This window comes from Budorcas taxicolor, chromosome 4 (genome assembly GCF_023091745.1).
Source record: "Budorcas taxicolor isolate Tak-1 chromosome 4, Takin1.1, whole genome shotgun sequence".
NCBI classification, from domain to species: Eukaryota; Metazoa; Chordata; class Mammalia; order Artiodactyla; family Bovidae; genus Budorcas; species Budorcas taxicolor.
The window spans coordinates 51,308,575-51,321,421 of NC_068913.1; positions in this window are offsets into that span (position 1 = coordinate 51,308,575).

A 12,847-nucleotide genomic window follows, 5' to 3' on the forward strand; every position below is an offset into this window, starting at 1 on the left:
GAATTTCTGTTTAGCTGGAACTTATTAAGAACGAAGCTACTCTGGCAACTTCATACCATGAATAACAAGAACGCACCTCCAAATTTCAGTATAAAATCAAATGTATTTTCTATCAAGTTACTATGATAGAAAAGGAGGTCAAAGTTTCTAAAAATTTCTACGGGAATTTTTCTATAATCAAGGTTTGGTGGTTTGTTGGCAACTGGCCAAAGCAGCATATTTATGAAAGAAATGGGTGTTTTTTTCTTCTGGTAGAGATAGCTCTGTCAGCCAAAACCCTTGAGCATTCTCCCATGGGTTGGCAGCAGAGTGGAGGAGAAAGAGAAGAAAATATTTTAACAGGTAAGGATACATTTCTGCTTTTATAACTATACAGATTCCAATGTAGGAACAAAAAGTCATCAGCAGTAGTAACAGATGCAATCTTCAAATGCAAACCAGTGTGAAAACCAGTGCTTCTGGAACTCCACTGCTCCTCAGAGCCACCTGAGATGATCTGAAGTCTCTCAACACCCAGACTATACTCCTAATCAACTATGGCAGAAGCTCGGGGGAGAACATGGTACCAGGGTCCCCACGTGCTTCCATCCATTTGGAAGGATGCTGGGGTGTCCAGATGGCTACCTAGGGGCTGAGGGAGGGGTTATTATCTGCCACCAGAAAATGCATGGAAAAGACCCCAATGACAAATGTGAGGCAGGAGGGAGGGTATCTCTAGAGAATTCAGGAAAGAGCATTCTAGAATGGCTGCCCAGCTTGCGGGCTGCCCTGCCCATACTAGCTACTGCTTTGATGAAGTGGGCAGCTTTGTTCTTTCACCATGCAAGTGCTTGATGCAGCCAAGTTTAAGAGCCAGTGTCTTTAAATGCTCATCTTCCCGACTCTCTAAGTAAAGACTGGCTGTTTGCAATCGGGTTTAAAGTTGTCTATAGCAAATGAACAAAGAACACAACAATATTATAAGGAATTTGGCTTTAATGATTTCATATCACAATTAAGTCTCTGATAAGAGCTAAGTTTTAATGGTAGAGGGGTTGGTTTTAACATTCCAAATCATCAGCAAAAGACGATCATATGTCTTTTAAAGGACATAATAGTTGAGTCCCTAGGTATTGTGCAAATATGATTTGTCTGCTTTGCAGCTGAGCAGAGAGAGGACAATGAGACAAATCACTAAAATATTAGGAAGAAAGTGACTGGTGGCCCAATGATGTACAGATCAAGGACTGGCATGGCAGAAAGAACGGAGCGATCCATGCCAGTTCAGCCAAAATGGAACGTGGCATTTGTTGTTAACTTTACAGCATTCCTTCCAGGAAGGAAAAGGAGCAGGAGATGGAAACGGAGGGATACATATAAGGAACAGAACAGCTCAGCTTGGAAAAAGTAAAAAGACAAAAGGCAATGCATTTGGAAAAGGAGGTTGGGGCTACTTCTGGGAGGATCGTGCATGTCTAAGTTTGAGGTTCTTGGGACATGGACTGGTGGTTTCCACCATGGTCTCACCTGACCTTTCTGCAGGGTGTGGCACTGTTGTTCACTCGCCGCCTCCCTTTCTGTGCTTCCCTCCTTTGGGAGTCACTACGTCCTTCACTTTCTAGCTCTCTGACGACCTTTCCCAGTCCCCTTTAGACTTCTCTTCCTCCATTCATCCTATATGTCTCTCATTTCCCCAACTCTATCACGTTTCTTAAAAATCTCTTGTCCCAGAATTCTGCTCCCATGTTTTCCGTTCTCATCCTGCAAAAGTGCAGTGTTTGAATGACCTTTTGGTGCTTGAACTCTAAGCTGGATGTTGTGTGCCATCTGTTATTCGATCTCCTTGCCCCACCTTAAGAAAACATCAGGTTCAGTTGAATCTCTCTAATTTTCACCTTCTGTAGGTGGTACCACCCTCCTGGTACCCTAAGAGTTATAAATACACATCCTGCCTCTAGCATCATGACCCTCCAATCCATTCTCCACACAACTTCCAGAACATCATTCCAAAATCCTGGTCATGAGACTCCACTGCTTAGCTGCCTGGGGATCTCACGGTCATGTACAGATGTTCCACTTAGCATAGACAGCCCTTAGGATCCTACACTAGCTCACTCGACTCGCAGCTTATACTGAACTGCAACTGTTCGTTTCGTGGTCTGTCCCCAGCAGGAGCTTTTCACATACACAAACGGGCATCTATTAGAAGCCCACCATCCTTTACAACACTCGTTTCCAAGTCTGTTTCTGCTGGGAGCCTGTCAGCGCCTCCCAGGGGAAGGCAGGAAACCCTTCTTGTTCTGCTTTGTGTCTCACGCACTTAGCATGGCGCCTGGCACATAATTAGCACTCCACTGAATAAGTGAGTGACTGATCAAGGTCCTGCAGTAAAAGGGCTCATTCATCTGTTCACTGAATGGCTGAAGCAGCAACGTGAACATGAGGCTGGGGTGAGACTTTGAGGGAAGAGAGAGATACGCTCTTAGGAAGAGTCAGGAGTGTCAATGCAACTGACAGATGGTGTTCATTAACCTATTAAATTTATCGGCTTGTCTGGCTCGACCATCTGAGCTTTAAGTCCACCTAATGGCTCTGTTCCTCTGTCTCCTGCCTCAGTTCAGTCATTGGAGACCAGGTCACATGGTGCCTTCCACATGGCTGCAAAAAAATAACCCGCCTCCCACCCTTTGTAGTCACCCCATTACGTTCCTTTAGAGCAACACACTCTATCACTAATCCTCCCAGGAATAGCTGTTTGCATTGAATTGAAAACTAATATGCATTTGTTCACAAATGCCAGCACTGGCTCCGTCAGGGGGGACTATCATGGAATATGCGATTGCTTTCAATCTGTCTCTAAAAAAGGCTTTACCATGGGTTTCAAGGTGGACATTTGAGCTGATCAGTTCTTCATCTAGAGAGATACAACAGATTCCCAGCTTGCTCAGAAAAGACAATGGATTTCCCAGGGATAGCAGAGTAATTGAGAGAAAGGGAGGGATTTACACTGTCATTAGATATCTTCTGAAATGCAGGTCAAAAGTGGTCACAGGGATGGCTTCAGTGAAACTAGTGCCCTGGATGCTTCATAGATAAAACTGTCTGAAAGATTAGGGGGCTGGTAACAAAACTCCCTCGTATATAATTATCACTCACTAAATTCCGTGAGGAGTTAGTGATATCATGAGAAGAGCAGAGATGGATTTTTGTCTCTGTGTGCAGGCAGTTCTACCAAAAACTCCATCCAGCTCCTATAGCTCTCTCCACACTGCCACCCTGGGAAGCTCAACACTCATTCAAATCCTGCTGCAGTGGCTCATCCCATGAAGCTCCCCTTACAGAACTGGCTTCAGAACCAAATTAAAATCCACACAAGTTCTGTTCCTTTAAAACACAGGTCAGCAACTTTTTCTATAAAAGGTCAGATTCTATGAATAAATACTTTCGGTTTTGCAGTCCCCAACGCCCCATTCCATTCCAACAACTTCAGTTCAGTTCAGTTCAGTTCAGTTGCTCAGTCGTGTCCGACTCTTTGCGACCCCATGAATTGCAGCATGCCAGGCCTCCCTGTCCATCACCAACTCCCAGAGTTCACTCAGACTCGCGTCCATCGAGTCAGTGATGCCATCCAGCCATCTCATCCTCTGTCGTCCCCTTCTCCTCCTGCCCCCAACCCCTCCCAGCATCAGAGTCTTTTCCAATGAGTCACCTCTTCACATGAGGTGGCCAAAGTACTGGAGTTTCAGCTTTAGCATCAGTCCTTCCAAAGAGCACCCAGGGCTGATCTCCTTCAGAATGGACTGGTTGGATCTCCTTGCAGTCCAAGGGACTCTCAAGAGTCTTCTCCAACACCGCAGTTCAAAAGCATCAATTCTTCGGCACTCAGCCTTCTTCACAGTCCAACTCTCACATCCATACATGACCACAGGAATAACCATAGCCTTGACTAGACAGACCTTTGTTGGCAAAGTAATGTCTCTGCTTTTGAATATACTATCTAGGTTGGTCATAACTTTTCTTCCAAGGAGTAAGCGTCTTTTAATTTCATGGCTGCAGTCACCATCTGCAGTGATTTTGGAGCCCCCAAAAATAAAGTCTGACACTGTTTCCACTGTTTCCCCATCTATTTCCCATGAAGTGATGGGACCAGATGCTATGATCTTCGTTTTCTGAATGTTGAGCTTTAAGCCAACTTTTTCACTCTCCTCTTTCACTTTCACCAAGAGGCTTTTTAGTTCCTCTTCACTTTCTGCCATAAGGGTGGTGTCATCTGCATATCTGAGGTGATTGATATTTCTCCCGGCAATCTTGATTCCAGCTTGTGCTTCTTCCAGCCCAGTGTTTCTCATGATGTACTCTGCATATAAGTTAAATAAGCAGGGCGACAATATACAGCCTTGACGCACTCGTTTTCCTATTTGGAACCAGTCTGTTGTTCCATGTCCAGTTCTAACTGTTGCTTCCTGACCTGCATGCAGATTTCTCAAGAGGCAGGGCAGGTGGTCTGGTATTCCCATCTCTCTCAGAATTTTCCACAGTTTATTGTGATCCACACAGTCAAAGGCTTTGGCGTAGTCAATAAAGCAGAAATAGATGTTTTTTTGGAACTCTCTTGCTTTTTTGATGATCCAGTGGATGTTGACAATTTGATTTCTGGTTCCTCTGCCTTTTCTAAAACCAGCTTGAACATTAGGAAGTTCACGGTTCACATATTGTTGAAGGCTGGCTTGGAGAATTTTGAGCATTACTTTACTAGTGTGTGAGATGAGTGCAATTGTTCGGTAGTTTGAGCATTCTTTGGCATTACCTTTCTTTGGGAGTGGAATGAAAACTGACCTTTTCCAGTCCAACAACTTAACTCTGGTAAAACTGTGCAAAAGCAGCTATTATGATCCTCAACAAACAGGGGAGGCTGAGCTCCAACAAAAAGTTATTTCTTATGGATCCCAAAATGGAGTTTCATAAAATTCTCGTATGTCATGAAAATTGGATCCTTCTATTTTTTCCAAACATTTTAAAATATAAAAACACCTTTAAATTTGAAGGATATACAAAACACAAAGGGCTGTTTCATTAGTTACAGATCACTGCTTTAGAGTAATGTTCACCACGCTTACCCCCACAGGTAGAATGTTGCTTCTTAATGACATTAGACCATTTCAGGAGTCAAATTCAACCTCAATGGGTGAAAATGATGCTGGAGATTCAATGAAGTGGTTCCTCTGAGCAGGACAGTACTCACTGAGACAAAGTAATAGGGATAAAACAGGAAGAGTGAAGTAAAAGGGGGAGGAGGGGAAGGAGGAAGAGGAAGAAGGAAAGAAAAAAGATGAGGAGAAGAAAACAGAGAAAAAAAGGAAAGATGGGAGGTGGAAGAGAAAATATTTCTTGAGTGATTAGTATGTATCAAGTGAAAGTGTTAGTCCCTTAGTCGTGTCCAACTCTTTCTGATTCTATCGACTTCCAAACCCATCAGTCTCCTCTGTCCATGAGATTCTCAGTCCCTTCTTCAGGGGATCTTTCCAACCCAAGGAATGAACAGAATCTCCCACACTGCAGGCAGATTCTTTACCATGTGAGCCACTAAGGAAGGCATAACATATCAAACATTCTTCTAAAGACTTTATGTGCCTTATTTAATACTTCCAAGTCCTGTGAAGTAGGCATTACTCCCATTTTACAAAGAGCCATTCAGTGGCAGGACCATGATTCAAAATCAGATCTATGTCCCTCCATGGCCCACACTCATTCCACTCCACTGTGGTATCTATAGAATCAAATATGTCATTTTTATCACTTTTAGGCATATCTTATTTAGTGAGGTTCTAGTACATTGAGGTGTTTTTTCTTTTTTGTTTTTAAATCTTCAGAAATCCCAAGTAAGAAGTTTTTGTAGCTACATAAGTTTTTTTTTTTTCATTAAAACTCTTTACTAAGTACATTTTCTCAATTTTAAATGCATGTATTAGCAAACCTAGACAGTGTATTAGATAAACCTAGACAGCATATTAAAAAGCAGAGACATCACTTTGCCCACAAAGGTCCATATAGTCAAAGCTATGGTTTTTCCAGTAGTTATGTATGGATGTGAGATTTGGATCATAATGAAGGCTGAGTGCCAAAGTATTTATGCTTTAGAATTGCGGTGCTGGAGAAGACGCTTGAGAGTCCCTTGGACTGAAAGGAGATCAAATCAATCATCCCTAAAGGAAATCAACCCTGAATATTCATTGGAAGGACTGATGCTGAAGCTCCAATACTTTGTCCACCTGATGTGAAGAGCCGACTAATTGAAAAGACTCTGATCCTGGGAAAGACTGAAGGCAAAAGAAGAGGGCAGTGCAGGATGAGTAGATAGCATCACCAACTCAATGGATAAGAATTTGAGCAAACTCTGGGAGACAGTGGAGGACAGGGGAGCCTGACTGCTACAATCCACAGGATCAGGAAGAGTCAGACAGGACTTAGGGATTGAACAACAATTAGCAATGGTTACTTAATAGCACATGGGAAAATGTACATCAGTGTAGTATTATGAGAACCACAAGTGAGCTAATAGAAATGTGTCTCTAATGCCAGTTTGCATAGATTCAATAAGAAAAATTTATTTTTAGCTCACTTTACCAACACACACATTTATTGTATTCCCCTATTTATCATTAATAGCATGATTTATTGGAGACATGAACCCTTTCTCAGTTTAGTAGGCAATTTAAACTACATTAGAACCTGTCCACTCTCTAAATGATTCTCAGGATCAACTAGCCATCAGCAGGAGCCAGGGAAAGTTCTCTATGAGTCTTTCCAAAAACAGCTGGGAAAGTGTTTCCTTTTACCATAAAGATACCATATAACTCACCATATGGGCCATCACTACTGATTTTGATAAAAAATCAACCTCCTTCTTTGGGAGGAGAAGGCTTATATTTAGACTTTGGGTCTCTGTTATTGTTTGTAATGGTTTTTCTCCATTTCTATTGTGGAAGGAGACAATATGAGAGGTGGTAAAGGTCAGCCTGCTTGGAGTGAAATCCCAGGACACTGAGGGGCCTTCCTGAAGAAGACACACCCACCTCCGTGTCCCCTGTCTCTTGTTTGCAGAAAAGCTTTGGCCTTCTTGGCCCTTTCCTGAGTTGCAAAGAGTAAATTTAATCAGAGAAGTGAGAAAATGGAGAAACAGAGGACAACAGTGAAGCAGAACAAATTAATAACGTTAGCCATTAATATAAAGTCAAGGACCTTTATTTCCTCTTCAAGGGCCATAGAGAACACTCAGAGGAGTTGCATCTTTGGGTCGTTTTGCAGACACTTAAAACCCCTATCAAGTGGGAGAAGCTGACTACATGAAGGTCATAAACAGCTGGAGCCTGTGGATTGATCATGCTGACCCCTGTGAATCGCTCTGTTACCTGCCTATGTTAGGTGATAACATTTTATGGCTGGACAGTCTCTGCAGATACCAGGCACCAGGTTCTAACTGCACACATTTACGCATGCATGCAGACACATACTTTTCCCATGTGTAAATGTCCGGTCACTTGGCGTGATCTCTGAATCAACTAAGCATGTGTCCAGCATGCCCACCATATCTGCAGTTGTGACACTACAGAACTGTACTTGAGCTGATCAGGCACCCTGCAATGCCCACTCCTAACCCTCCCTTCTTAAACCCCTTCTCTGAAAACCACTGAGGAGTTTGGGGTTTGGGGGCATAATCTGCCTGTTATCCTTGCTTGGCCCCATGTTGGATGCCTTACAATAACTGCTGTATTTCCTTCACCATAATGCGGTGTCAGGAGATTGGCTTTGCTGCGTGTCTGGCAAATTTAGTTTGGTAACAGGAATAGCACCTGTAGTGAATTGGGCCAGGACTTCCCTGAGACAGAAGTTATCTAGGACTTAGGGTGGTTACAGGACATAACCTTCTGTTTGAAATAAAAATGCAGAATTACCACTGGAAATATTGGAATAGTACAATTAAACCTTCCCTGGTGGCTCAGAGGTTAAAGCATCTGCCTGCAATGCGGGAGACCTGGGTTCGATCCCTGGGTCGGGAAGATCCCCCAGAGAAGAAAATGGCAACCCACTCCAGTATTCTTGTCTGGAGAATCCTATGGACAGAGGAGCCTAGTGGGCTATAGTCCATGGGGTCGCAGAGTTGGACACAACTGAGCGACTTCACTTCACTTCACAATTAAAGAAATTTGGCTTTCCATTTAGAATTATACATATACTGCCAAAAATAAACAGAAAAGTACAGATTCTCAGCCTCTCAGTGCAGTTATTTAGATACCTGGCAGATCTTTGTAAAGTCTTTGTCTGACTTATCTTTGTTTCTCTTCTTAGGACTAGCAGTGTCAGTCAGAGCCAAGCACATAGCAGGCACTCAAGAAATGACTGCTGAATTAACTGCATCAACAGCTAAGTCACAGAAATTAAGACTTCAGAGTCTTACCTGGGAATTCCTCACTAGCAGGGATTTTGACCTGTTGTAGTAAAATTCTTCTAACTCAGTGGTTCTTTAAGTGTGGTCTCCAGACCACCAGCATGAGCTGGGATTGGGTTAGAAAAGCAAGTTCTCGTGACTAGCCCACAGCCTCGCTGGGCCAGAAACTCTAAAGGTGGGAAAAATCGGTATAACAATAAACCCTTGGTGATGCTGATACACACTGAAGTTGAGAACCAGTGTAATTTAAACTAAACTAAACTAAACTAAAAATGGTATTTTGGAGCTCCTTCTTTCCTGAAAGGAAGCCCGGGACAAGGAAGAGATTCATTTCCCATATAGGGGGCAAATCTATGGTGTTAATAAACATAAGGACTTCCCTGAGGGCTCGGCAGGTAAAGAATCCAGTTGCAGTGCAGGAGACACAAGAGACGTGGGTTGAATTCCTGGCTCAGGAAGATCCCCCGGAGAAGGAAAAGGCAACCCACTCCAGTATTCCTGTCTGAGAAATCCCACGGACCAAGAAGCTTGGTGGGTACAATTCATGGGGTCACAAAGAGTCAGACACGACTGAACACCCAGTACAATAAACATAAACTCGGAAGGTTCCAGGTAACAGGTAGGCTTGTACATTAACCCTGTCAAATTTTGAAGACTCCATTTCATCCCAAAGTCTCAAAGGTCAACATTCAAAGGTCACTTGAGCCACAAACCACCTAACCTCTCTGTCCTAAGTGAAAATACTACCACTTTGTTTAACTCACTCTTCTGCAGCTTTCTGTCAGCACAGCACCTTTCCTATCTGATCCCAAAGCCGAAAACCATCTCTCTCAAACATTTAAAAAGAAATCAATTATGTCCTTAAAAAGTCGAATCAGCAACCATCAGTACAGGACAGAGTAGGGTCAACAAAAGAGAACAAAGCAGGCATTTCGACTCTTTGTGATGACAACTGTCTAAACATTTCTGATGGATTTCGTGTGGTAATGTTTTCCTGAATGGCATCTTCCAGAAGTTAAACAATAAAGAATTAAAGTCAAAACTTGAACAACACTAATCAAAGAAAATGAACTGTAGTCGTTTCGAGGAAGCTGAATTGCACAACATTTGAGTATCCATTATTCCTTTCATCTTTTCCGCACTGTACACTGTCATTATCTATTCTTTCAGGGCTCTGAAAAGGCTTTAGAATCTGCTGAGTGTCAGTCACCAGCTACCGGATGCCACAAAGCTCTGCAATACTACTGGACCACGGCAGATGTAAAAGAGATAGTTAACCACTGCAAATAGCACTTCTGTTGCCAGATGAATGGCATTACAAAGCCGGACTTATTGTGCACATCTGGGCACTTTCTGAAAGCAATCTGTACATGAGCATGAACAAAACCGGCTGGGATTAGCCACATTTCCAATGGATCCACAGAGAAAACTGGCAGATTCAGGATCAAGTTGCTCAGCTGTTGGCAGATGAAATACACAAGATCAAAAGAAAAGAGCTGTGTTTCTGGGCAACCCCCTCTTCCATATACCTCTAATCTAACACCAAATTAATTGGTATACACGAGTGTTTTGAGTTAAACTTGCCATGGAAATATTTTATTATCTCCTACATTTACTTTGGATAAATATTATTTAATTTGACTCCCTTCTCAGTAATTAAAAATGCATTATCTCAAGGGAAAATAGAATTAGTTTCATTATACAAATTATTTTTGAATTAAATATAGCCAGATAGCAAGCAAATGCTCAGAAGTCATAAGCCTGATGATACATAATTAGAAAATCAGAAATTAATACAATTTAATGATTGGCATAACAATGTAGAGAAAGATAAGCTGATTTCAGATAGTTTATTTCTCAAATGTGTCTTTCTTGATAGTTAAAGATGGGTCACAAAGACTGGTTAGTGACAGTATCAATAGTGTTTTGGTTAAAAAATTTCTTTTAAGATTTTAATTTTTAGAGCAGTTTTAGGTTAAAAACAAAATTGACAGGAACGTACAGAGATTTCCCATGTATTCTCTGCCCCCACACATGTATAGCCTCCCCTGTTAACAACACTCCTCCCCCACAAAGATGGTACATTTGTTACCTGTGATGTACCTGCATTGATACATCATAATTGCTCAACTTCCATAGTTTATCTTAGGGCTCATTCCTGGTGTTGTACCTTCTATAAGTTTGGATAATTGTATAATGCCATGTGTCCACTATAATATAAAGAGTAAGTATTTTCACTGCCCTAAGAAAAAAGCTCTGTGCTCTGTCTATTCATCTCTTCTCTACAATCCCAACCCTGAGCAACCACAGATCTTTTACTGTCTCCGTAAAAGATTCTGCTTTTTCCAGAATCCTTGAAATCATAATATGTAGCCTTTTCTGATTGGCTTCTTTCACTTAGTAATATGCATTTAAGTTTTCTTCATATCTTTTCACGATTTTATAACTCATTTCTTTTTTGCCCTGAATCATGCTATTGACTGGAGGTACCACAGTTTATTTATCCATTCACCTACTGAAGAATATCTTAGTTACTTCCAAGTTTTAGTAATTATGAATAAAGATTCTATGAACATCTGTGTGCAGGTTTTTGTGTGGATAGAAGTTAACAACTCCTTTGGGTAAATACCAAGGAACACAAATGCTGGATCATATAGTTAAGAGTATGCTTTAGTTTTGTAAGAAACCACCAAACCGTCCTCCAAAGTGGCTATACCATTTTGCACGTCCACCAGCAATGTATGAGTTCCTCTTGTTCCACAACCTCATGAGCATTTAATGCTCTCAGTTTTCCAGAGTTTGGGCATTCTGATAGTTGTGTAGTGGTATGTTATTTCTCTTGATGGGTTTTTTGGTTTCTTCTTTTCAACTGAGGTATAAGTGAAATACATTATATTAGTTTCAGGTGTACAACATAATGATTCAGTGTAAGTATATATATATATTGCAAATCAGTGTCACAATAAGTCTAGTTAACATCTGTGATCATCAATAGTTACAGGTTCTGTTTTTTCTTTTCAAGAACTGTTACAATCTCTTACCATTTTTTCAGATATGCAATACAGTATTATTAACTACAGTTGCCATGTTTTACCTAACATTCCCATGACTTATCTTTAACTGGAATTTCGTACCTTTGATTCCCTTCACCTATTTCACTCACCCTCTATCCCCACTTCTAGCAACCAATCTGTTCTCTGTATTTATGAGCTTTTAAAATTTTATATACTTTTTAAGATTCTACATGGGTGATCATACAGCATTTGTCTTTCTCATTATGGTATTTAGCATAATACAGTCAAGGTTTGTCTATGTTGTTGCAAATTTTCATTCTTTTTTATGGCTGAATAATATTCCTGTGTGTGTGTGTGTGTGTGTGTGTGTGTGTGTGTAACATAGTGGACCAGTTTTCCCAACACCATTTGTTGAAGAGACTGTCATTTCCCCATGTATATTTTTGGCTCCTTTGTTGTAAATTAATTGACCATACATGCATGAATTTATTTCTGGGCTCTCTATTCTGTTCCATTGATCCATACCATACTGATTGATTCCTAGATCTTCACAATATAGTTTGAGAGTAGGAAGTGTGATGCCTCCAGCTTTGTTCTTCTTTCTTGAGATTGCTTTGTCTATTTGGGTATATGGTCCATGCAATTATTTTGCTTTAATTTGCATTTTCCTGATGACAAGATGTAAAGCATCTTTTCATATGTTTGTCCTCAGCATATCTGCTTCAGTGTACCACCAGTTTTTAAATGTGTTTGTTATATATGTATCTATTTATTTGGTATAAATGAGGACAATAATCAAAGTTCCTTTTGACCTTGCAAGAAACTAATGCATCATTACACATTTTTAAAGAGGAAAGGAGGGGGTGGGAGGAAATGAAGAGACACAACCTTTCACCCCATAAGAGGAACTGAAACCTGATTATAATCTTAAACTAAAAATATTTTTTAAAAGTATCTGAATTGTAAATGGCTATAATTTTCTGAAAGATCCATGTAGTCCTGTAAAAAGATGAGTGGAATCAGGACATCTTTGTTCCAAATTAATGGTCTCAAACTAAAATGCTTAATGAGGCCAAGTAGCTAAAGAGTGAATCTGCCCAGCAAAGGAACAGACTCAAGCCCTGCTTTCTGGGCAGTTGAGAGCCTACTGTTACCAACTCCAGCAGACTGTTGTCAGGGAAATACATACCCAGTGTTGCCAGACCACCTGATTTTTTAAGGCAGAAATAAAAACTTTTATATAAAAGTCAACTGTTTTACTCATTTAAAAGTTCTGCATAGCCCCAAGAATCTGGGGCTAAAGATGGTATCCAAGGCCACATGCTGTCTAGACCGTGAGCTGCTACCAAGTATGGGTCTCCTTGGCACTGGTTCGTTACCTGAAAAACACATGTCCAAGTTTTTCTTG